At 40.9% G+C, this 26,414-nt stretch overlaps 1 long non-coding RNA gene across 2 annotated transcripts in view; it reads right to left on the minus strand.

Annotated features, from left to right (window-relative positions):
• The window catches only part of LOC137853461 (uncharacterized), an 81,594-nt gene that overhangs the window by 16,441 nt on the left and 38,739 nt on the right, over positions 1 to 26,414 (minus strand). For both annotated transcript variants that reach the window (XR_011094522.1, XR_011094521.1), the window contains 2 exons: positions 25,813 to 25,952; positions 13,866 to 14,092 (listed from right to left, as the gene is read on the minus strand). This is a non-coding gene — a long non-coding RNA (uncharacterized lncRNA). The remainder of the gene's footprint in view (positions 1 to 13,865; positions 14,093 to 25,812; positions 25,953 to 26,414) is intronic.

Here is a 26,414-nt window from a genome sequence, read left to right on the forward strand (position 1 = left end):
CCAGTAACGCCAGTGATTTATCCTAAGGCTCAATCTTGAAAAACAGATGTCCCCACTTGACCATACCACTAAAAGAATAAACTCTTAGTATTTTAGTTGGCTACAAATGTCCTTTTATGGGATTAGTATTATCTTTCGTTCCATTTCATTCCTCTCCACTGTTTTTAACTTTATCATGAGCTGCTGTCTTCCTACAGGAATGGTAAATCCTTCCCAAAGGCAGTACATTTATTTGAACCACAGCCGCTACAGCAAAAGGATCCCCAAAAGCACTCAAGTCCTAGCACAGCTCACTGATTAAGCCTAACTGGTACCTTCCCAGCAAGCTTACAAGAGACAAGCCAGTTATATTATCAAAGCTAAGGGGGACAACCTCTTCTGTTTAAAAGTCAGTATTCAGAGCATTTAAAGTACCACACTGATGTGGACCTGAGTCTCAAATAGATAGTGAAACTGCCCAAAGCATTCTGGCTTTTCAACATTATAGAGCCATGTTGTAATTATAGCTCTTTTAGTATGCCCCAGAATAGTATTTAGCCTGCAAGAAAAACAAGCACGCAAGGAGGAACACCTCCCTCCTTGGAGACAGTCAAAAGCCATCTGGATAAGGTCCTGGGCAACCCTCTCTAGATGTTCCTGTCTGAGCAGTGGGATGGACATCGGGAGGTGCCTTCCAACATCAGGCATTCTGTTATTCTATGATAGATACAGGTACAGATGCAGATATCATATTGCCATCAGAGCTAGAATATAATAAGAATCAATATCAACTTAGAATATAAATATCAGTTCAGAATACAAAGCACAACGGTCAGACTATGTTGGTGTAGCATTGGCTAGGTTAACCTGAGTTTGGATACCCAGGAAATGATATAAAACTCATGCAAAAATCAGCTGGAATTTTTCCACCAACAAACAAGAAAAAGACTACATGGTAACCAGCAATAGAAATCATTTTTGCCTTATTTAGAGTTATCTAATTAAAAAAAAAGGGGGGGGGGGGGGGGGGGGGAGTGGCACAGGGAAGAACATTCACCTACCCTTGGGCCACTATTTTTATCCAAAGATTCCTATTTGCAGATACCCCTATTCACCTCAAGAATTTGCTGTGTTTTCTGCCCTAGCAGGTGAATATTAGTACTCTTTAGGATAATCCTTCCTTTGGATTTTAAATATCCATTCAACCCTTCACATTTATTTTTCTTCTCATTTAGTATCCCCAGCATCACTCACTGCAGACGCTCCTTGTCACAGCAGCATAGGACTGAGCCATGTTGTACAGTATGGCACCACTCATTACTTACTTTGTGCACTGCATAATTATCTGGTTACATATAATCCTTTCCATCTGTTACCATGACAGCCCAGTTGTCTTGGGGAGGCTTCCTTGAACTCTCAATACTTCCCGCACAATGGAGTCAAATGACAATTATTTCACTTAATGACATCTACTGTACACCTGGAAACCACACCATTTCCAACAGCATCCAGTGAAGAGTTAAGCTCAGCGGAGAGATAAAGATAGAGCCTAATGCTCATAGAGCATATAAATTGCACAGTGCATGTGCAGACCAACTAACTGAAAAGCTGTCTAGCCTGCCAGATTTCACATCCACTGGGTAGCTTGGGGGGACATGCAGTAGCCACCAAATCTGACCTACACCCCGTCAGTGTCAGCTCAGATCAGAGAACTGGCAAGAGCCTGGAAAGAACGTTGCTGCTATCTGACTCTGTCAAAAGGGGTTTTATTGTAGTGGTTTTATCTTGGGGAGATGTGATCTGAGAAAACAGAAGATGCTTAGGTGCATTTTCAAAAAGAAAGTGGTAGACATATGTAAATGCTTGAAGAAAGGGATAGGGGAAGGGAACAGGACATATGAGAGGCAAGAAGGATCAGAAGACTCACATAAGGGATGGAGAAGCAGAAAAGGGTAATAAGAGGTTAAAAGCAGTGTGATAGTAGGTAGCTAAGCAAGGTAGGAAGAAAAACAAAACAGCATCTTCTATGCTTTTTTTTTCCTCAATAAGATGAGTTAAAGGATCATAGAATCATGAAGATTGGAAAAGACCTCAAAAATCATGCAGTCCAACCATCCACCTACCACAAATATTGACCATTAAACCATGTCCCTAAGTACCACATCTACCATTTCCTTAAACATCTCCAGGAATGAGGACTTCACCACCTCCCCAGGCAACCCATTCCAATACCTAACACTCTTTCTGAGAAGAAATTTTTCCTAATTTCCAACCTGAACCTCTCCTGGCACAACTTGAGGCTATTCCCTCTAGTCCTATCACTAGTTATGCATGAGAAGAGGCTGACCCCCAGCTCCCCACACTTCCAGGTACCTTCCAACTACCTTTCAGTTAGTTGTAGAGAGCAATAAGGTCTCCCCTCAGCCTCCTCTTCTCCAGACTAAGCAACCCCAGTTCCCTCATCTGCTCCTCACAGGATTATGTTCCAGGCCCTTCACCAGCTTTGTAGTCCTTCTCTGGACATGCTCCAGGTCCTTCTTGTACTGAGGGGCCCAAAGCTGAACACAGTACTTAAGGTGCGGCCTCACCAGAGCAGGGTTCAGGGGGATGATCGCCACCCTGGTCCTGCTGGCTACACTATTCCTGATACAAGCCAGGATGCTGCTGGCCTTCTTGGCCACCTGGGCACACTGCTGGCTCATGTTCAGCCAAGTGCTGACCAACACCTCCGGATTGTTTTCCTCTGCACAGCTTTCCAGCCACTCTGCCTCAAGCCTGTTGTGCAGCATGGGGTTGTTGTGGCCAAAGTGCAGGACAGGATCCAACACTTGGTTTTGTTGAACCTTATCCCATTGGCTTCTGTCCTCCTGCAGACAGACACTTCCCCCCAGTTTGCTGTTGTCTGCAAACTTACTGAAGGCGTACTCAATTCCTCACCCAAATCATCAATATCAAAGAGGACAGGCCCAAACACTGACCCCTGGGGAACACCACTTGTGACCACTCTGGGCCCAGCCATCCAGACAGTTTTTAACCCAGCAAAGAGTGTACCTGTCCAAGCCATGGGCTGCCAGCTTCTCCAGGAGAATATTGTGGGAGACCATGTGAAACGCCTTGCTGAAGCCTAGGTAGACTATGTCAACAGGCTTTTCCTCATCCACCAGGCAGGTCACCCACTCATAGAAGATGAGCTTGGTCATGCATGACTTGTCTTTCATGTACACATGCTGACTGGGCCTGATCCCCCAGTTTTCCTGCACATGCTGTGTGATTACACTCAGGATGATCTATTCCATAAACTTCTCCAACACCAAGGTCAGGCTGACAGGCCTGTAGCTCCCCAGGTCCTCTGTATGACCCTTTTTATAGATGGACATCGCAATAGCAAGTCTCCGGTCATCCAGGACCTCTCCGGTTGACCCAAGACCACTGACAGATTTTGGAAAGTGGCTCAGCAATCACATCCACCAAATCCCTCAGCACCCTCAGACTGATCTCATCTGGCCCCATGAACTTGTGACAGTCCAGGTGGAGCAGCAGGTCTCCAACTGTTTCCACCTGAACTGTGGGCGGTTTCTTCTGCTCCCCCTCCCAGACTTCTAGGTCAGGAGGCTAAGTACCCCAAGGATAAGTGGTCTGGCTGATAAAGATAGATGTAAAGAAGGCATTAAGAACCTCAGCCTTTTCCTTATTCTCAGTAGTCATGTACCCCACCATGTCCAGTAAAGGATGGAGATTGTCCTTGTCCCTCCTCTTACTGATAATATATTTGTAAAAACCTTTTTCATTTTTTGTTCTCTTTTACCACAGTGGTCAGATCGAGCTCATGCCAGGCTTTAGCCTTTCTAATTTTCTCCCTGCATATGCCAGCAACTTCCTTGTATTCTCCCTATGTTTTCTGTCCCTTCTTCCACCAGACAAACTCTCTTTTTCTCCTGGAGACCTAGGAAAATTTCCCTGTTCAACCACACCAGTCTTCTTTCCCACCAGCTCATGTTACGGCACACAGGGACAGCCTGCTCCTGCACCTTGAAGAATTCCTTCTTGAGGAGCATCCAGCCTTCCTGGACCCCTCTGCACTTCAAGACTGACTCCCAAATGACCCTCCCTACCAGTGTCCTGAAGAGTTCAAAATCTGACCTCCAGAAGTCCAAGGTAGCAGTTTTACTGACCCCCCCCTTCCTGACTTCACCAAGGATAGAGAACTCTACCATGTCACGGTCACTCCATCCAAGACAGCTCCTGACCACCGTATCTCCCATCAGTCCTTCTCTGTTTGTGAACAGCAAGGCTAGCAGGGCACCCCTCTAGTAGGCTCACTAACCAGCTAAGTCAGGAAGCTGTCTTCTATGCACTCCAGGAACCTCCTAGACTGCTTCCTCAGGGCTTATGTCTGGGAAGTTGAAGTCCCCCACAAGAGAGAGCGCTGAAGATTGTGTGACTTCCACCAGCTGCTTGTAGAACGCTCATCCATCTCTTCATCCTGGTTTGGCAGTCTATAACAGATCCCCACCAGGATGTCTGCCTTCTCCCTGATCCTTATCCACAAGGACTCGACTGTATCATTCCCAGCACCAAGTTCTATAACATCAAAACACTCTCTAATATAGAGAGCCACACCACCACCTACCCCTTCTGAAAAGCTTATAGCCACCTACTGCAACCCTCCAGTTGTGGGAGTGGTTTCACCACATTTTAGTGATGGCAACTAGGTTGTAGTTTGCCTGCTGTACAATAGCTTCCAGCTCCTCCCGGTTATTGCCCATGCTGTATGCATTGGTGTAGATGCACTTCAGCTGAGCTATTGGCCTCACCCCCGCTCCTTATCTTCTTCCTATGCACTTGATTAATTGAACTGTGTTTCTAATCAGGCTCTCAGAGAGCCTTAATCACTCAGCATTTACCCTAGCTAGCAGGCATCCCTATTAGGATGGAACAGGGAGCGTTGCACTCAACCCAGATGAACTTTAGTAGCCAGGAATGACCTAGCTCTCAGGATCAGGACAAGAATGTGGGAAGAGGATGCAAGAGGTTGCAGGGGGGCTAGGCTGTGCTCACAGAGAGTTGGCTGGCAAGCTGAGAAGCTGGACTGGTCAAATGAGCATGCATTTGTACACCACAAGGATACCCAGCAGCATGGATGAGGGACATCTAAGGGGGGGGAAGTGGGTGTAGCAATATAATGCCTAAATTTGGCCAGCTCATCACAGCAGTATGAGAGGTATAGACAGCTGGGGTAAGTGCTAGTCAAGAAGGAATCTATCTTACGGGCAGGGGGTTGATGAGGTGGGAGGTGGTACACCTGAGGGCAAGCTGTACCAAGTACTCAAAGAGTTACAATTACCTTCTTATAATAAAATAAGCAGGATTTTCAATACTGCACTGGAGAAATTGGTTTGGGGGGAAAGATTCATGACATCCATTTCACTGACTAGAGTATAAACAAAATAGGGTGGAAAATACTCAGAAATGACATATCCTTTATCCAAGCCATCATGTGAACTGAAAATATGGTTGGCAATTACAGCCCCCTGTATAATCCTAACTCTTACAAATAATGCTTTTATTCCCACCAGAGAAAAGGAGGGATTGAATTGCAAAGTGAAAAGCTCAGGTTGGCTGATAGAACTTGCTAATTCTGGAAAAGCTCTGTCTTGAAAATCAAAAATTGGAAAATGAATGTAAATCCACATAAAACCTTAATTCCACTATGTCTGAATGGTGTCTGTGCATTCTCTTATATCTTTACTGCAACTCTGCTTTTGAACTGAGCTATCAGGAGCCAAAAGCTCTGGTCCTGTAGGCTACCACTTAACTTTCTGCACATACAGAGTAGCACAGGTGCTAAACTGCACAGCCCTCCTCCCCTGCTTTAGCCCAGCAGCCTTTTTCATGGAAAGCCACTTACTAAAGCACATTCACCTATTGTAATTACACCAGCAACCCATGATCACCTCCTACTAAACTGCTGGCAGTCCCTTGGCTAGAAAAGCTCAGTGGCCTTCGATTGACACAAGTCACACAGTGAAATATGAAAAGGCATTCCAGATCTCTCCAGGGACACTGTGATATCTGTATTCGCACGGAGGTCAGGCAGAGGGCTGTGACTCTTCCAGATTGTTTCAAATCAGGCTGCTCTAACATATCTACCACCTATTCAATGCAACTGCCTCGGCACTGAGAATGCAGCTGGTGTGTTGGCCACTGCCAGCTTCAGGGAAGCCAGCTCACATTGGCATGTCTATGTGCCTTAATGCATTGCCACCTGCCTTGCTGAAATATGGAATTTGCAGAAGCAGACCTTCTGGGAGGACCCAAGCTGGCTGAGACATTGGCTGTGCAAGTGAAGGTTCTCTTTATTTGATCAAATTTGAAACCCACTGTAAAAGAGTGTAGTGAAAACTTTTATTCACACATTAAGTTTTACGAGTTTGTAGTCTGTATGGGATATAATATATGGGGGGAAAGGAGTAGAGAAGGAAAAAGCAAGATAAATTATAATTAGTTCTGAAATGCCACTTGTGCCAAACTTTCTGGCACAGCCTTTTCCTAAAAGAAAGAGCACAGGCAGTTTTGATCACCTGCATTGAGAGGGTTGAGATTTATATTATTTCCAAATTAAATTAAGGAAAAGATTCTAAGTGCAATTTGTATTGCAGAAGGAGGGACTGGTAGTGTGTTTTGGTTTGAAAGCTGCGTGAAGCAGAGCAGGGAATTGCTGTCGGTGTGATGTGCACAGTGTTCAATGTACTAGGGGTTGGAATCCCTGCAGAAGGAATTAATGTGCTGGCACAGTGCTACCAAGAGACTTGGTCCTGTCCCATTGCCATGTGGACAGGCACAAAGTATGCCAGGTAGTTTTTACAATAGTCGCACATCACTTACTTCATGAGGATTTGAAGGGCCAAATACCTCCATCCAGTGCTTTCATGCATAAAGATTCTTGTCTCCTTATGAAACATTTTAAAAGCATGTCTATCCCCAAGATCACCCCTTTCTCTTCTTCAGATGTGCTGTGTGTTGTTTTGCGTTATGACGCACAGTATTGGGCACTGTCTGTCAGATCATGTTAAGCTAAATCAGTGGCCTGCAGCAGAGACTCAGTGTGATTCCCAATAAATTGTCAGCAGAGTGGAAAGCAATAGCTGCCCATAATTTGAATTTCATGCCTGCTCCTCATGGAAATCCTATGTGACAGTTTGTTGTGCCTGAGAGCTAGCTCAAATAGATGCCTGCATCCTTAGAAAGTCTGTCTACTGGTCTGTATTGCCCACACAGCTTGCTGGTCACTCATCTCATGGCATAACATTGCTATACTGGCATCATGCATGCTTAAAACAAGAGGTTCATCAGTAGTTTAGAGTCCTGGATCCTGATTATAACAGCTGTGTAGAAATGGAAAACTGAAAACAACTGAAATTGAACTAACAACTGAAATTGAAATTAACTTGGCAAGAGAAAATAAAGAAATTTAGATGCTTTTATCCTGGCTCAAACAAGGAGTACACACACTGTCCTTCTGGGCTGCTGCTCTATATTTAGGCTTTCATGCTGCCCAAGAGAGTTTCTTGAGGCTGCTCTCTGCCTGGCCTTTCCTTAGGGTAAGTGCTTCTGCGGGAGATACCTGTCTCCCCTCCAGGTGTGCAGGAGTTCTGCCTGGCACGTCACCTGTCCATGTTAGGAGTTGCTGAGCTAGGATGAAGGCATGGTCATGGCTAGGACCACACAGTCATGCTGTAAACATGCAATATCAGAATCCCGCTGTTCACTCAAGAAATGAGCTGAAGGCAAAATGAAACTGTGTCACTTGATGGAAGGGAACACCGAGGTGCTGTCACTCATCACAAAGAACAGCAGTCTTCACACCTGGTCATCTGTTATCAAGGAGTTTCTTGTGTAAGAGTTTTTAAAAGGGACTTGAAGGAAAATAATGAGGGGGTTAGTGAATTTTTACAGGAAGTTTTTTTAAGCATGAAAGGCAACATGGAAGACTGGGAAGTGTTTACAATGTTAATAAAGGAAAGGTATTGGAGGCTGCTGTTTTGGGCAGGCAGAAAGTGAGAGTCAATGTCTTACTGAGAGATAACACAGAAAGGTTATCAGAATATGTCACTGAAAGTGAGGACAATGTGTATTTAGGGCTTGACAGACAAGGGAGAGCTGTAGAGAGGTACAAAATGAAGCACACAGTCAAAGAGACTGATTAGAAGAATTCTCTTTGCAACATCATTTGGGACCGATACACGCAAGTCATAAATAAAAGATAGTGCTTGACCATATCAGATACTTTGCATGAAAGTGTATAAGTGTAAGGGTCCATCACTCTGGAAAAAGCTCTTATGAATTCTGTTCTTCTCAGCATTTCACAGGACAGCTAAAAAGCCTCCAAGGTACTCTGCTTTGTTCTCCAGAGCCTTGGAGCAGTATCTACTGAAGCTTTTACTTTTAACATCTGGATATCCTGTAGGCACATTTGCTACAAAAGATGGTTCATTCCAGCCAGGATTTGTAGTTACTGTGCCCACTCCAGACTGAATACTTTCTAAGCCTGTTTTCACCTCTAGCAATCAATTATTTGAGAAAGAAAGCAAATCTCCCTAACACCAAGAACGCCTTTCAAAGCATTCACACATTCTTCAAGCTTTGTGTGAACACTACCATAAATTTCATTCACAAGATAAATAATGAGAAAATACCTAACCTGAGTTGGCACATTCCCTAAGTTTTATTTTAAGAAAAATCCAGAAACTCAGATCTGAGATAGGGCTTCTAGATACAAATGCAACACTGCTGTTACTACTATGATGACTGCTTCTGCTACTAATTGTAAGCAAAGAAAGAAACATCATATTCTGTGATTCTATATGTATATAAAGGTGAGAATGATGCTGAAAAAAATGGCAATCTGTGATCTCTACTGCTGATACAAGGCAGAAAGTACATGCCAGCTCATTACTTACAATAATAAGAAGAGGGCAAGTAGCACCTCCACATTCTGCCAGGGAATACAGAAGGTGTTTTTCTCTCAGTTTGCCAAGGAATCTGCTTATAATGCCTGGTAGAAGGCAGGTAGTATCTGCTCAGGATGCCAGGGAACAGGTAAGTAGCATCTGCTCATCATGCCACCCAACTGTGGGTCAACTCTGACACCAAGCCAAGTGGTGTAGTTGTAAGGTATCCCTTCAAACAGAAGGAAGGGATGTCATCCAAAGGGACTTGGACAAGCTTGAGAATTGGGCCCCTGTGAACCTAATGAGGTTCAACAAGTCAAAGTGCAAGGTGCTGCATCTGGGTGAGGGTGATCCCAGACATGAGTACAGACTGGGAGAAGAACTCATTGAGAGCAGCCCTGCAGAGGACTTGGGGGTTCTGGAGAACAAAAAGCTTGACATGAGCCAACAGTGTGTGCTTGCAGCCCCAAAGGCCAACTGCACCCTGGGATGCATCAACAGAGACATGGCAAGCAGGTCAAGCAGGTGATTATTCCCCTCTGCTCTGCCCTCGTGAGTCCCCACTTGGAGTGCTGTGTCCAGGTCTGGGGCCCCCAGCACAAGAAGGATGTGTGGTTGTTAGAGCAGGTCCAAGGGAGGGCCACAAAGATGATCATGGGGCTGGAGCACCTCACCCACAAAGAAAGGGTGAGAGAGCTGAGACTGTTCAGCCTAAAGAAGAGAAAGCTCTAGGGTGACCTCATTGTGGCTTTTCAATACTTAAAGGAGGCTTATAAAAAAGATGGAGAGTGACTCTTTTCTCAGATAATGACAGGATGAGGGGGAACGGTTTTAAACTAAAAGAGGGGAGATTTAGGTTAGAGGGTAGAAGGAAATTCTTCACTCAGAGGATGGTGAGGCAGGGTGGCACAGGTTGCCCAGAGAGGTTGTGGATGCCCCATCCCTGGAAGTGTTTAGGACCAGGTTAGATGAGGCCCTGAGCAACCTGATCTAATGGGTGGCATCTCTGCAGGGAGGTTGGAGCTAGCTGATCTTTGAGGTTCCTTCCAACCCAGGCCATTCTATGGTTCTACGATACTATAAATTAATGGTTTTGCAGTTTAAAATGCTTTAAAAGGATGAGAACAGAAGTTAATAATTAAAAAAATACAATAAAATACAATAAAATACAATAAAATACAATACAATACAATACAATACAATACAATACAATACAATAAAATAAAATAAAATAAAATAAAATAAAATAAAATAAAATAATACATTTTTATCCCAAACTGTTAACCCCCTAACAATTCAGTGACAATCCCTAACTCTTCTCGAGCTATTGCAAGTAACTAACTAAACCAAACTCCTTCAGGCTCATCTTCTGCAAAGTTTTGTTCACACCACCAGCACTAATGCACCCAAGAAGCTGAACAACTGGGTTCAATTTTGCCTTGAAGCAAAATACTGCAGGACTCTTACAGGGTAAGAGTGTGCTCAAGGCAGAAAAGTTAGCATGGTCTGGTCCCTCAGCACATCCTCGTTTTATTCCCAGTTCTGACATATGAAAACCCCAAATGTTAATTCCATCCAGTGTCTTTATTCTTTTGTAATAAAGTAAAATGCTTTAAGTGGCTTTCTGAGAAGCTCATACCCATGGACAGAATATAGTTTTCCCCCTTACCTCCCTCAAAAAGCAGAAACTATATGAGAAAACTAGAAAAAAAAATATACTAACACTTAAAAAAAAAAATGAATATTTCACTTTGTGTCTGAAGCTTAAGGCCTAGGTTATTTCATTATCATCTAGCTGGACTATTTCCTTTCACCAGCTTCCCAGGATGTCTTCTTATAACAAGATAACACATTTCAAAGATTTCAAAGGACAGGATATTTAAATGTAGACCAAAAAGTAGATGCAAAAATAGCAGAGCAGTGTTTCAGCCAGTCAGACTTGGACTCTTAACAAAGCAGTAGCTCCTTTTGTAGGGGACAGGAGGCTTCAGTCAGTGATGACAGATATGAGTGAAGGAATGAGGATTAATACCACTTCTCTTACAAGCTGACTCAAACCCAATGCAGAGAGTATAAGAGCACATCAAATTTCTGAGCCCCTAGAAGAACCACCCAGCAGAACTATTTACTACCACAAAAATAAACTCTCATGAACTCTTTTATCAACATGAAGACTAGAAGCAGTTTCCAGACCTGATATATTTGAGTGTTGTATAAATCTTCAGTCTTTTAAATAAATGTTTTCAGAGTTAGCAAAACTACAGCTATTGCAGGAGATGGTTAAAGCCCTGTTTTCAACTAGCTCAGGTCACCATCTTTTCAGGCCTATAAATCCAAGCAAAAAGGATAGACTGCTTAAATCTGATAAAACCTAAAAATATTTTAATTTCAACTAAATTTTTAGATTGTGAGACAGCTTCCTGCCTGACCTGTTCTCACACCTCTGCCTCAAGTCAAACCAAATCTGCATTTAATAAGTAAAGCCATGTTAAATTATACAGGTCTAGCCCATTCAATGTGAGGCTGAATATATTTGATAAAATCAAGAAGAAGCAGCATTAGCACATCATTTTTATGTAACATCAGTAGGCACAAGCTATGGTAGTGTGTGATTTACAGTATAGCTGAACATTACCTATATTTGACAAGCATGCATTCAAATCCATCAGCTTAAATGAATTTCAGTGCTTTGCAAGGAACAACTCCATTTATTGTTCTTTTAATCTTTGAATATAGATGTTCTTCTAAAGTGAACTACACCAAGTGTTCTTGAATATGTTTCTTCCTCATGATTTTATAGCAATAATTATCCACTATGGAGTGCAAGTATTTCTGAAAGATGTTTTGATGTTTTAAGGTGCAGATTATAATTATGTGTTCCCAGCAGATTAGTGAGAAAACAGGTACTTCAGCCTGCCTTCCTTTCCCTTTGTCCCCTGCTTCCAGCCCCAATTCTCTAAACATGCACAGACACACTCGAATAAGCAGGAAACTAATCTTATTATACTAGCAGGAGGTCTAGGGGCTTCTGATCTTTAAAGCTCTAAGATGCTATTTAGGAACTAAAGCAATATGTGAAGTGAATTCTAAGTTGAAGTAGGAGTAAAAACTCACAAAGGTATTTACAGTCTCTTTTAGGCTCTTCTGGGCAAGGATGGTGTATTGCTTCCCTTTTCAAGGTTTGCTCATTTGTTTTTCTGTATGTTATGCTGCACATTTCAGTGGCAACCTGAGCTCTTCCACGGTGCCACTGCTGATCTCCATTTAGCAGAGCTGCAAGCACTGGAGGATAGAAGAAAATCCTCAGCCTTCCTGCCCCCTTCGTGCAATATCCTTCTCAATTTTTGCCTTCCTCAGACATGAGTGAAGAGAAGAGGATACCAGAGTCTGTATCATGGGTCAAGCTCTGTGGGGGAATCACAGCACAGAAGAAGCACCCTCTCTACTCACAGAATTACATCCCTCCTTATAACGATGCAGCCAAAAATATGCTTCCACATCTCTCTTATGCTGGAAGAAGAAAAAGCATAAAAACAACAAAACAAACTAACTAACAAAAACACACTACAAATCCAAAGCAGAACAGAAATAAAATGCAGGCTTTGTGCATGCACTAAATTATTGATTTTAAAAATCATTCTTTGAGTGTTGCTTCTGTATTCAGCCTGAAATTCAGATAACCCAAGAATTTTTAAGCACACTCATTTATATTCTTAACAGCTATTCATTGCAGCCATGTTGATTTCCCATGACACTTAATATTGGCTGCAACAAAGTTTCGTGCAAAAGGATCATTCTTCATGCAAGTATCCATTTATCCCCACAAGAAAAAAATTTAGCCTGCAAACAAGAGTATATGTGATTAATTATTTAGAAAATGCTATCTCCTAATCTTCCATTTAAGAAGTTTAAATTATCCAACTAGAAGGCAGAAACAATGCCACTTGAGGTAGCTGTTCTACTGGGCTAAGTTAACATGAAACAGTGAAGATGAACTGCATGAAATCAACACAAAAACTACAGGCAGTTAACTCAGACTAGCAAAGATTTATAACTAAAGAATACATTCACAGAAAAGACCTCTCGTTTCAGCAGTATCATGGCAGCAAAATTCCAGCGATGTTGATATTATATACTTTGCTCAAGCAATATAGGCACAGCATACTTCTCAGCAAGCCTTGTTTCACAGAATATGATTGTCACCCACACATTTCTACACCTTTGTCCCCTGTGTTTGCACACACGACTCCAGCACTGACTGTTGTTGTTCCAAGGCTAAAATTAATGGGATTTTCTTCAAAATGATGGGATAGTCTTCAAAATGTATCCCAAATTGAGAGCCAATCTTCATTAGTATTCCCATCATATCCTCAATCTAATCAATCTCTCTGCATTGTAATTCAATAAATAAATAATTAAGGATGAAAATCCTCCACAGGCAATCCATAACATTGCTGTATGACTGCGCATAAGTGCCCAGTTATTACTGTGTGATAGTAACCACCTCTAAGCCTTAAAAATGAAACACAGAAATTAGGTCCAGAACCATTTTGTAATCACATCCACAAGGCTGACAGTCTTTGGGTCTCAAAAATTGAGTTTTGATTTTTATTATTTCTGTTTTAGCAATAATTGCTTTCTGTTAGAACTACTGGTTGGATGTCATCCCAGTGTCTACCTCCAGTACCCTTTCAATTTATCAGATAACGATGTGTCTTTTAATGATGTTCACAAATTCATTCCAAACTCTTGTTGATAGCTACAAAAATTAAATGTTTCTCGGGAGCCCATCCATGCTTTGCAGGGTCTTTCCCAGAAGGCAACTCACCAATCACTTGATTAATTTCTTTGTTTCTAATAGAAATGTCCATTTCTTCCACTGCTTTTGATGAAAGTTTAGCAAAAGCTCATTGCTGAAAAAACAAAAGTGCTTACATCCGGAATAGATATCTGAGACAGAGGGTCTCATAATATCTTCAGAACCACCAGTCAATTTCCTAAGGAACCTTAATCCTTCATCCATCTTATTTCTTCAGTGAAGGGATGATCACAGAATTTTGTGAGGTTTTTAAATCCCCATAGGAAGCAGTCTTGCCACCCTGTGCAAAATATTGCAGTCAAGGTATTTTTCCCCCTTCTTCTAAGTTGCAGAAATGACCTTCCTGTGGAAGCAGCGAGAGGTACCATTAACCAGTGCCTGAGATCAATCAGCTGTGATAAGACTGACCTACCCCTCTAGTTCGATAAAGGATGCTGGAGCACTGCTTAGACACTTGAATATTATTTTTGCAGATCTTATAATAATTCAGCCTTTCTCCTCTCCTTCTTTAAGACATATTTAACATATTTTCTGAGTAATGCCTCCAAAGCATTCCAACAGCAACTGCTGGGAGCTGTAGAAACTGGCCTGAGGCCATACCACCCTATGCCATGATTCTGTCAAGTTTCAAGGAGCAAAGCTGTGAAATCACCCTGAAGACAAGCACCAGCACAGGAAGCAGCTCTCTTTGAGAAGCCATGCCAAGTGGTGAATGTTCCTGCATAAAGGAGGTTGGAAACATCTACATATACACCTGCACAACTTCAGATCCGTGATGGGTCCTTCCTTAAGTCATAGTCCCTAAGTTTTACTGTAAGCAAATTCCTCTTTTTGCTGAATCACATAAATAGGGAAAGTGGTCTGAAATGAAAATGTAAATGTTTGTGCCCAGGTGTTGTATAAGTAACTGTTGTCAAGGAAAGCTCTCCAAAATGGAGTCCTGGAGTTTACCAGTGACTGGCCACCAGCCAGTCTTGTGGCAGCCTTGTGGCATGACAAAACAAGCTCAAGGCAGCTCAGCATCCAGTTTCCAGCCCTAGCAGTGCTAGAAGTTCCCTGTCTCTGAAAAACTGTGTTACCTCTCCAACTCTGCCAAAGAGTATTTCAGTGGGGCTGGCAGTGTAGGCACCACTGGGTGCCTAGCAAGGCACCAGAGTCATAGTTGCAGAAGGCTGGAGCAGGTGCAGCTGCAGCCAAAGGCAATGTGCTGTATAGTCTTGGATCAAATCCCTGATGCCTCCTTGTGGGTATGCAACCAGAGATGTTTTTGACCTCTATCCCTGTCTCATAGCTCCTGATCACTAAAATGAAGCTAATACTTCTCACAGTGAACAGTAAGAGCAAGTACATTAATATTTGTGAAGCATTTGGATACTGTAGCAATGAACATCAAAGGAGAGCCCAGGAGGAAATTAATAATTGTCTTCCGAATATGCTTTGAATAGTGTGCGTAAATAATTCATGGAGCTGCACAGCGAACAATGAGGAAAACAGCACTACAGAATATCTGCTTGTTCCCTGAGCACCACCTCTTCTGTACATGGAAGATGATGAGGTTGGAAAATAGTATGCAGACATGTACTTTGCTATTGTACACAAAGGAAATTTATTAGATTTGGACAGGTAACCTAATTCCCTAAATTTTCCTTTTGCAGGAAGGGGACTTATAAATGGAAAGATAAGCAGCTGAGAAGGAAGAAAATATAACAGACACATAATCCAATCACACATAAAACTGTTTGTGCCCATTCAAATTACAAGTATGGTTTTGCAGCACTCCATTTCCCTATAGTACAGAAGGGCTACGTTTGGTTCAGGTCCAACTTTCTAGTACAACTGAATATTACTTACTCCCCAAACTAGCAGAAATGAGGAAAAAAAAAATAAACATGATTCTAGAAAGATAAGTGTCAGGTCCTCTGCTGCTGACAGAGAAGTTAGACATAGTCCAAAGATTTTTGGTAGAGTAATTCTGTACACAGAGGAAATGGTTCAATACAGGTGAAGATTTTTCATTAACTTTCTAACTGGGTACAGCATCTATTTGTATTCATTTAAAAAAAAAATGCTCTGTGCTTTGAAGTGCCAACTTTTTTTGTATTTGATGATGAAATAAAATAATTCTAATTATTTATGCTTCTTTAACTGAGAAATTCTACTGGGGAAAAAATATATATATATATATGGATTTGCTTTAATACCTTCCTATCAGGTGCTTGACATATGTTGCAGAATGCAATTCAAACTACGTATTAGTGCAGAGAACAGACCTGAAGGAACAGGTGCTGGTGGCCTGTTCTGATTCATTAAAATCAGTGGAAATATTGGGATGGATTTCAACAGGAACAGACAAGCACATTCATAGAGGAGGGATGGCTTTATGCTAAAGGGACTCATAGGCCCATGCTTTATTTTTAGTCCTGAGACAGAGTCTCACTGCAATCCTGATTTAATCTGTGGAACAGTGACATTAATCTTGTGTTTTATAAACTCACCTGGCTCCTGCACAGCTTGCTATATGTGCTTTTACAAGATTTAACATGTTTCTGGCTATCAATGATCACACTCAAATACACAGGCCAGGAAAAAAAAAAAAAAAAAAAAAACTCAAATTCCGTGAAGGCATGAGGAAAAAATATGCTGCAGGAAGCAATGTCTACTGCAAATGCCTATCAAGAGATCCACTTAATTTTCCTTCTTTTGGACCTCTCTGCTTTCAAACTTTTCAAACTTTCTCATGCAGACATTCTTTTGTGTGCCATTCCTGTTGGCCCAGGTCAGATACAATGTTCAGCATGTCTAATCTCCTATCCATCATGTTTTTGTACATTAAGCCAACAGAACAACCCCTGAAGCATGGTGTGAGAAAATGCACACTCTGTGTGTGCATGACAACCTGAAATGTCCAGCCTTGGATCAGTGTTACTGTTCTGAATATCAGTATTGATGTCAATGAGAGGAATATGCAATACTGAAATTCTCATTCAACATACAAAGCCACAGCACCTTCCTGTTTTATCTGTTTTTCTTCCTGTAGCTCTTTAATATCATTTGATTTTACTGCATTTATTCTCTGTTTTTCTTGCATGCAAGGTAAATTGCATGCCATGTAAAACCCATCCTCTTGTGAGCCAACCCAGTACAGGCCAAAGAATGTCCACAAAAGGCAGTACAGAAAAATGATCATGTCCTTTAGTTCCCAGCATCTGAAGCAGTGGACTTGTGTTAGCATGACACTTGGCCTATGCTTTGTTTTATTGACAAAGCATGAAATTATTCCCCCCAGGTTACTTCAGATTCTCATGTTTTTCTGTACTCCCTGACTTTCCAACCCTCAATTACTTAAATTCAATTTTATTAGGAAGGTAAAATTTTATGAAACCAGAACAGGCAACAGATAATAAACCACCCAAATCCATTAAACAAAAACATAAGACTCACAAGTTGTCTTGGCAATAGCTTCAACCCCTGCCTCACAGCTGCATACAAAAAAGCAGATAACTAAGCAGTTCCCTCCTTCCCTTCCTTCACTGAACCTCAGCTATGGGCACGATCCTGTTTAGGCAGAGTTTGACACACCCTTCAGCATCCCACACACCTGGTACAGGTTGCTGGTCGGAAACCATCACACAACACAATATTCTTAGGTTTTTTTCTCAAAGGTTCGCAGTCCCCGGCTTGCCCATCCTACATGCTGTCAGACACATTTCTCTGCTAAAGTCAATGAGGCTCATTCAATTTTCACCAAAAAAGTTCCTAAACTGTATTTATTTGTTGTTCTGTTTATGAGCAGTTTGAATTTAAATATTTTGCAAGCTAGGCAGTAGATATATCTATTATTTTGAGCAACCTACAATTATAAAGACCTTATTTTAAACTTAGAATGATGGTAGTTGTATAGAGAGGAGTAGATTATTAAATGAAGGCAATAACAAATCTGTCAGAGTAAACTGTATAAACCATGGCCATAGGGTGGTTAAATGGTTGTGTACTGAGTGCTGCTTTACTATAATAGCTACCATTAAACTGAAGTTTTATCTCCACCATTATTGATTTATTTTGCTGAACTTCCTAAATACAGCCCAGTTAAAATTTCAGTTCTAGAAGTGTGATGGTTTTTGCTCTTGCCAAAAGAAGAATAATAGGACTTTCCACTTAGATCAGAGGCAACCACACCAGACTGCAAAGAGACTACTAAAATAACGTTCAAGCTTTCAATTGCAGGTAAGGTACTGGGCGGGACTTAGCCCACATGCCCAAGTTGATACAGAAATTTGGAGGGGTTGGTTTGCAAAGGCAGCTTTGGAAGTAATCACGGACAGGGCTGTGACTCTGAAGGAGCTCATTCAGCATTAATTGCCTGGCTGAGGAGCCAAGCCTGGCAATCTCCTAGCCAGGCTGATCAGAAACCTGAAAACACCACACAGGATGGCTGTCATGCAGGACACCTGGTAATGTCCAGAAGTTAACCCTGAGAAGGAGCCAGTAACTCTTCCAGCAAAGCCAGTACCATCTTCTAACAGACTCTACACCTTTGAGGAGGGGATCTTGGAGGTTCTTATAGATCTGGGGAGGGAGACCTTATAACAGCCTTCTAGTACTTAAAGAAAGCCTACAGGAAAGATAATGATAGGATGAGGTAATAGTTTTAAACTAAAAGAGAATAGATTTAGATTAGATAAAAGGAATTCTTTACTATGAGAGTGGTGAGGCACTGGAACGGGTTGCCCAGAGAAACTATGGATGCCCCATCCCTGGAGGTGTTCAAAGTCAAGATGGATGGTGCTTTAGCAATCTGCTCTGGTGAAAGGTGTCCCTGCCTGAGGCAGGGGTGTTTAAACTAGGTGATTTTCAAGGTTCCTTCCAAACCAAACCATTCTATGATTCTATGATATATTATTTGGATTGGAAATGGATGTTGAGTTCCCAAGGTGAGCAGATGTTTAACTTCTACAGAAATTCAGAACCTCGTGAAAAAGATTAGTTTGGGCTCTGGATTCGTAAGGCCTATCATGCTTCAGATTCGTAAGGCCTATCATGCTTCAGCCCTTCACAGACACAGAGGAAGAAATTGTATGAAAGCAGGGAAAAGAGAAAATTGTCCAAATTTATCATAAGCCCTGTATTTATATAAATATTGGGGGGATAGAGAGAGCCCTGCACTGTTCACCCACAAGCATCTTATAAAAACTTGTCTCATTTAAACCATCTTAAATTTTCTGTTAATGGTGGCAAGGACAACAGTGTACCTACACAAACAGAAAAATTAATGAGGAAAAGGTCTAGCATCAGGGTCATCGGATGATAGATCTCCGCTACTGTTGTAAAAGCAAAAAAGGTAGCTATGTAGGACAGAAGACTGCTTTGCTTTTGCTACTCTTTTCCAGTGCGGTACCTTTTATATATGCAGACTGAGTGGAATGCATCATAAAAGGTGACATTTTATAACAGCAGTTTGTAAATTTTACGGAAGCTTACTGCCTGTAAATCACACAGCTTATTCCCTCACCGACTTTATTACTGCAAACCCAACCATGGGTAAAACTCCATGTCAGTTTACTTGAAATTTATCTTTTTTATTCAGACTGAACTAAGGTCCTTTAATATTCCTTTTCTTCTAATGATAAACCCATCCTGATGATCTTATTTCCTTTACAGACATTTTGAAGGACTCTAACTTATCTTGAAAAAGCAATTCCTGTTTTTGGTAGTTTCTATCTTGCTCCTATTTTCACATGCATTTCTGCTGTCAAAAGATGTGCTTTTCCCCTTTATTTCAATTATGTGTATTTATTTTTATTCCAAGTCCCCCCCAGGCACCTAACCCTTTTTAGATCTAAACTATTTCCTTTTGACTTGCCTTGATGTGCTTCGACTAGCTTCACAGCCAGACATCACAGACTGTTTTTTACAGGATCTGTGCACAGACCTGTTCTTTATTTGGTAACATCCACATTTATTTCATAGTGGAGCTACACAATTTATTCTTCCATCTGTGCAGACGGTATTTTCATGGTTAGTGTTCGCAGGCTTTGATGGAAACTGATGGCACAAATTCCTCATGTATCAGTGAGAATTTTGTGAATGAGGTGGTAAGTGAATTAACTTATTTTACCAAAGAGCTTCATGGAGCAGAATGCCCCAACAAATGAGTTTCTCTCTGTTTACAGCAGTTCTTATGTTCTGCTTATGGCCCTGTTCATACTCTGTTTTCAGCCCTAATTGAAAACAAGCCTAGATTCTGCTCAAACCCCTCTTTTCAAGTGTAGACAAGACCAAACTGTTTGGAAACCAACATGGAATGTTATTTCTTCAGGATTGTTCTTAATGCAATTGTTGGAAAGTTTGATCTTATTTTCCTTGGCAAGACAAGATTTGCACTCAGGTTAGAATTATTTCAAAGCACTTGCTTTTGGAGCTCAGGAAGATATTAGCTGTGAGAAGGTGTTGATTGCAGTGGAAATTTGCCAACATGTAGCAGGATATGACACAACCCTTCTTTAAACTTAGCTGCTGACTCTGTGCCTGTTCTGCATTCACATCATTTTTAATGAGGATGGTATGAAGTTTTACTAATCCTTGCACATAAATCCTGATTTGTATGGAGTGTTTGGCACCAGAAACTGGCCACTGCCAAAAGTCCCTCAAGACTCTGAAGAGCAGCTCACAGCCAAGGCCCCTTTTGGGGCTCATGAAATCTTTTAGTCCTTAGCCAAAGAATGCCAACAGTGTTCAGAAAGATTATGTTTTACTGTATGGATGAAACAATCTCCCCTTGTGGCTACTCTAGCCAATGACATGAGGCTAAAAGTTAAATTCTGCAGTGCTGATGGTCTTCTCACTTATTTCACAAGGTGGAGAATACGTTGACTGAAATAAACATGGAGTTACATTTACTCAAAGAGGAGAAAAAAAAAAAAGCTTCAATATGTTTTGCTTTGTAGCTGCATAGCTCAATAGAAATTGGGCTCCAAGACAGCCCAAACAAGAATAATTATTTATTTGATTAAATAATTATTATACTTGAGAGATCTGTTACTATTTTGGAGTACAACAGGTTAATACCTTAATGCGAGATTTAGGTATTTTAAAAGGCATTTTTGGTCCTATAGATGAAGGGAAACACCTACTGGGATATTCTAAAATCCTAGAATTCAGAGGGATTTTACACTAAAAGGTTGAGACATGCATATTGTTGGCTAGGTTAGAGTAGGAGTGACGTTTTGCTCAATTATCATCATCCATTGACCAATAACCTCAGTATCTTGAGAAGGTGTCTAGCAAACATGATGGGCTCCATTTAATTAGTCTTGATCCACATAGATGTCTGTCAGGCAGACATCTAGACATTCAAAATAGACAGTTTGTCCAACTAAACATGGCACACTGCTAAATGCTACATATGCTCTAGCATGAAGACTTCCTTATCCTTCAGAGGGAAACCTCTGGCCACATACACAGCTTTCCTTTCAGGTCCAGTGTTCTCTTGTAAAAGTAAGCCAGCCCCAAGGCAGCAGTCTGAACATACCACAGAAGACCTTGTAAACACACCCTAGGGTGTCCAACCTGCTGCCATGGTGATAATGAAGGTGTTCAAATAATATTTACTGCTGATTATGAAATTGATATTTCATTTCCCAGAAGATTTCCCTGAGGTATCCACAAGCAAAATCCATGTACTTCATCTTGGATCCTCAGAGATCAACATTTAAAGGCACTTAATTGCTGTATTTTAAACAGTCTACTCAGAAATTAAATATTGCATAGAAAAAAATGGTTCCAATAAAATGGAGTACAAATCATGACATTCCAAAACATAAATCTCTTTGTTACTTCTCACTACTGTTCTGTTGCTACTTCTGCTAACTCTTTGCATGTTTTATTGAAGCTTTTTTTTTTTTTTTTTTTTTTTTTTTTTTTTAAGTACATGGAAAAGAGGTTGGGAGACACAGGTGGACAGTGAGGACATTTTTTCAACTGTCTACATTGAGATAAGGAAATACTTTTGCTTCATAAAATCAGATTTTTGCAGCGTCCCAGTTCCATACATGAAACAGGATCATTCAGAAAAGAATTCTGAAAGATATTTCCAAAGAATGAATGTTTTGAGATTATCCATTGTGTGTGTCCAGGACATCTTTTTTATATGTAATTTAATTAGCATTGAGTAATGACATTACATTTTATATTGCTAATCACATATTATAATTACCTAATTACAAATTGTAAATATATGATTACATGAATTTGCACCAGAATTCATAATTACACTTAATTACACTAATTGCATCAATCTAAACTAATCAACCAGAGAATACCAGGAAAAGTCATGCAAACAAAGCCTACAGGGAAGAACTTTTTGAGAGTGAGCCCACATTCCCAGAGACATAGCACTGCCTTATAGCTGAAAAATAATTTAGAAGTACACCTGCATGGGCAACAATTTCTCCGACCTAAAGGTGATTTTATGCTCTCAAAAATCTGCTTCTGCTCTGCAGTGGAGCAAACACACCCTCAAAACTTGTTGGAAATTTTTGTTTGATTCCACGTAAAAAGACAAGGTGGGTACATCTGCTCCCAGTGAAGGATTTGGTTTCAAAGAACTGCCAGTGTCCACCAGAAAATCAGATATATTGGATGTTGGCTTCACTGAAAGCAACAGGTACTTCCCATTTCTTACAAGGGAGCCCTAAATGTCCCACTTCAGTAATGGGAGAGGATTTACCGCCGTTCTGTTCTGGGTGACAGGCTGAGGAACCAACTCCTTGCACTGCCTTGACCATGGGGTCAGGGCTTTCACCCAGCACCTTGGCCTTTTGGGGTCCATCTCTCAACCCTTGTCCTTAAGCACCATTTATTGCAAAATGAATACCAACACTTTTTTAACTCTATTAAAGCAGATATTGCCATATATGAATATCATTTACTTTCTTTACTAATTAGTGGCCTATTTTTCTGTCAGATGCTTATCATGACCCCAGGGAAGGTTTCAATAAAGGAAACATATGAAGCTTTTGATGCACTTTCAGTAATTAAATCTCATCTTACATATTTATATACGTTTCCTTCCTTTGGGGACCAATTTTGAGGAAACTGAGTGGAGTCCTGCTGATCAGAGAGAAAGACAGACAATTATGGACTACTCCCTTCTTTCTGTCCCTTTTATCACTCTGGTATCTGTAATTAAAACTGTTGTGCTGTAAATAAGGCTTTATACATCTCAAATGAAAAGGATCTGTTGCCAATAAAGCATACAGTGTATACAGTATCATCATGAGGGAAACAAACAGAGAGATGAAGTATATTTCCCTGTGGATGCACTCTTGTAAGTCCCATTAATACTCATAATTTAATGATGGGGTGGGTAAGCGTTCTACTCCAAGGCATTTAGAAGTGACATGACTCAGCTGGGGTGTAGTAGATGTGCTTTAAAATGTCACATTCCTTCTCCAGTGCTCCATTTCCCAGGAAGATAATCTCTTTGGCAGTTTTTCTTATGTTCCTAATGGATTTGAAAAAATAGAAGAGCCTTTTCTCTGCAAGCAGCTGGAGGTGAGTATAAGCCATTTGTCACAGGAGTCCTTTGCAAAATGTTCCCTTCTTCTGACCCAAGGCAGTGCTTCCCAAGGGTGTTGTGACCCTGGGAGTATCCTGAATGATGGCTGTGGGACTGGGAGATGTTAGAAAACCTCACTTTCTGTACCCCCTATGTGCTTTGATCTTTAACGGCCTTTGTCAGACTCTTAAAACTCAGTGAGTTGTACAGTGTTATCATTATTCTCAGCAATACAATCGTGCTCTCACATTCAGTGAAAACATGAGGCAATAGCATGATGCCTGCTCATGCAGAAGCTCCTACCCTGAGAAGACTCAAGTCACGCAAAACCGTTACATTAAATACTGTTCATGCTCAAACCCAGCAATGCTCATCTACTGCCTTTCTGAAACAGCATCAATCACAGAAAATATTTTCAATATAGCTAAAACTTATGGTAATGTTTCTATTCAAGTATGTCAAAGCTAGGCCATCCTGCAGTTGAATTTATGCATATGATCTCAGTCCTCACCCTGTGTAACATACTATTTAAGCACCCAGCTACACATTATGTTTTCCACATAATTAAGCTCCTTGGAGGCTTTCAGCAAGGCACCAGTGATTGAATATTTGGTCTAGATCTACAGAAGTACTTTATCTTCTAGAGTGCAAAAACTGTGTCTTCAAAATCCCTTCTCTGATTCCACCTCACTTGGAAGTTGTCTCAGGTTCTCAGGTCTTGATTATTCCACTTCTGTCAGTAAATATCCTTAAGTATCTAGGCATGCTCCAAGGATATTTTTCCTGATTATGCAGAGTGCTTTGCTTCTTCATTTCTAGACCCCACTTGAATAAGCAAACTCATGGCTCCCCAGCCTGCTTTCCCTGAGGACTGCTAGAGCACAGTCCCTTCACAAAAGAGAAACAGAAGAGCAGAGCGTTGATTCCCGTTTATCTGAGAGCTCAGGACACAGAGGTCCTAGACAAGGTACACAAGAACCATGTGTGGTTCCCCTCTCCACCCAGAAAACATTCAAACTTCTCTCTCCCCTCTAATTCAAATACAAATCAAAGCAGAGGATGAAAGAGTACCAGCTGCAGCTGGGCTTGCCCTATCTATTTCTTTGAAGCTGTTCCACCGGACATAATCTAATCCAATACCTACTGAATCAGACAAGAACCAAGCAAAAGTTTCTGTCTTGCAGTTACACCTCCAAGCGGGAGCAGCAGCACTGGGTGTTACAATGTGTAAGCCTTTCCCTGTCTCTCTATGGGTGAATTTGAGTGAGATGAAGGGATGTTATTTCACTTCACAAAGATGAGCAATCAGTTACAGAGATTAAATTATCTGATGTATCAATCAAATTCCAGTGCCTGGTTTGCTCCTCTGAGTGTTGCCCTGTTAATTACCTAACCTGTGTTAAGTGTTTTAGGTCTGTTAAAACATCTTAAGCTAGGATTATGGAGAAGGTACTGGATACAAAGAAGGAGACATTTCCTATGGCAATTTACCCCACTCATCCTGGGATGGGGTGAACCTTCACTCCTTGTCTGCTACCACACAACACATCAGAGTGGGTTTTCAGTGGCTTTTCACATAAGTGAAAATATGATCTTTGCCTTCCTTTCACCTGATACTTTGTACAATGCTAGCTTATGGACCTCCTGAGTTTTACCTCACAGATCAAACTGTTTTGTGAAGTCAGGAGTGAACTGGATGATTATGTCTCTGAAGAAATTGTTTCTGCAGTATTCTGTTTTCACAGCATCACACTTAAATCTGGCTAACTACAAATCAATTTTCATTTTAATTTTTTCATTTTAATTCTGTTTTTAAAAGAAATATTTTTATATACTTGGTCAAATGAAATTTCTCATTTTGATTTTAAGTTAGCACAAAAACCTTTTGCACAAAATTAAAAGTTTTTCTAAATAATTTGCTATTGTATGTTGAGAAACTGATACAATTCCACTGTTTTCTCAGGCTGCTTTGAAAAAAAAAATAAAAAATAAAAATGTATCCAAAGAAAAGAAAAGAAAACAAACAAACAAAAAAAGCAGTACAGAAATGTCTCTAACTGTGCTGCTAATTGTGGCGAACTTTCATTTTACACTGTCTGCCACCCGCAGGTCCAGGAGTGATGATCTCAGATGCCTTTACTCATTCACTTCATTCTCTGACCGGTCTGCATACTCCACTATTCCTGACAGAACCAATGATGGAAAACTAAGTGCTCAGATGAATCTCAGCAGCTGTTTCTGTGTACAGTGCTGTACCAGGCTGTTAATATTGTCATGAGATATGCAAAGTTATGTACATAGAGAAAACAACTTAAGGTGTACAAGGAAAACAACAGGATATTGGCTAACTTAACTTAGTGCTACTCTACAGCCTTCTCTGAAAACAACAGCTAAGTTGTCAACAGGAATAAAAAATAGTGGTATAATATTTAGAATGATTAAGAAACAAAATTAGAAGAAAAAAATGCACACATCATTATGCCAAGTTATATTGCTTCATAACATACCTTTATCTTGGGTATCATACAGTTCTGCTATCCTATTTTGTCCCCAAGGGAGGAAGCATCATGTAACATAAAATCTCATGTTGTGTCCAAGTCAGGAATGGCTCTACAAAAGAGATATGAAATAGCTCAGACTTTCATGACTGGGAAAAACATGAAAGAGAGAACACGTACGGCATGTTAAGTTTGACAATCATGTGTGGCCATAGAGAAAGCCAATCTGGAAAGGTTAACCACTATTGCCCATAATCCAGAAACTAGAGGGCACCTAATAAAATTTTCAATGGTGGGTTTAAAACACAGAGAAGAAAGGACTGCAAAGCAGCCTATACCTCTTGAGACATCTGTCCTACTGATTCCTGAAACTTGGATAGATACAGATTTCTATTATTCCTCAGAACTTTTTTTTAAGTATCTGCTCTAGGTGCTAGCAGAGAAAAGGCGTGGACCAAACCAACCTTTGGCTGGACACAGTGGGCCTTTTTATGCTGAATAATGCTTTGTGCAGTACAGAAGACCCAGATGAAGTGTGCTCATGCAGACCCAGTGAGGCTTTGCCACCTCCATGTCCCTTTCTGGCACGTGAGGATGCCTCTTTGGGTCCT

This window comes from Anas acuta, chromosome 3 (genome assembly GCF_963932015.1).
Source record: "Anas acuta chromosome 3, bAnaAcu1.1, whole genome shotgun sequence".
NCBI lineage: Eukaryota > Metazoa > Chordata > Aves > Anseriformes > Anatidae > Anas > Anas acuta.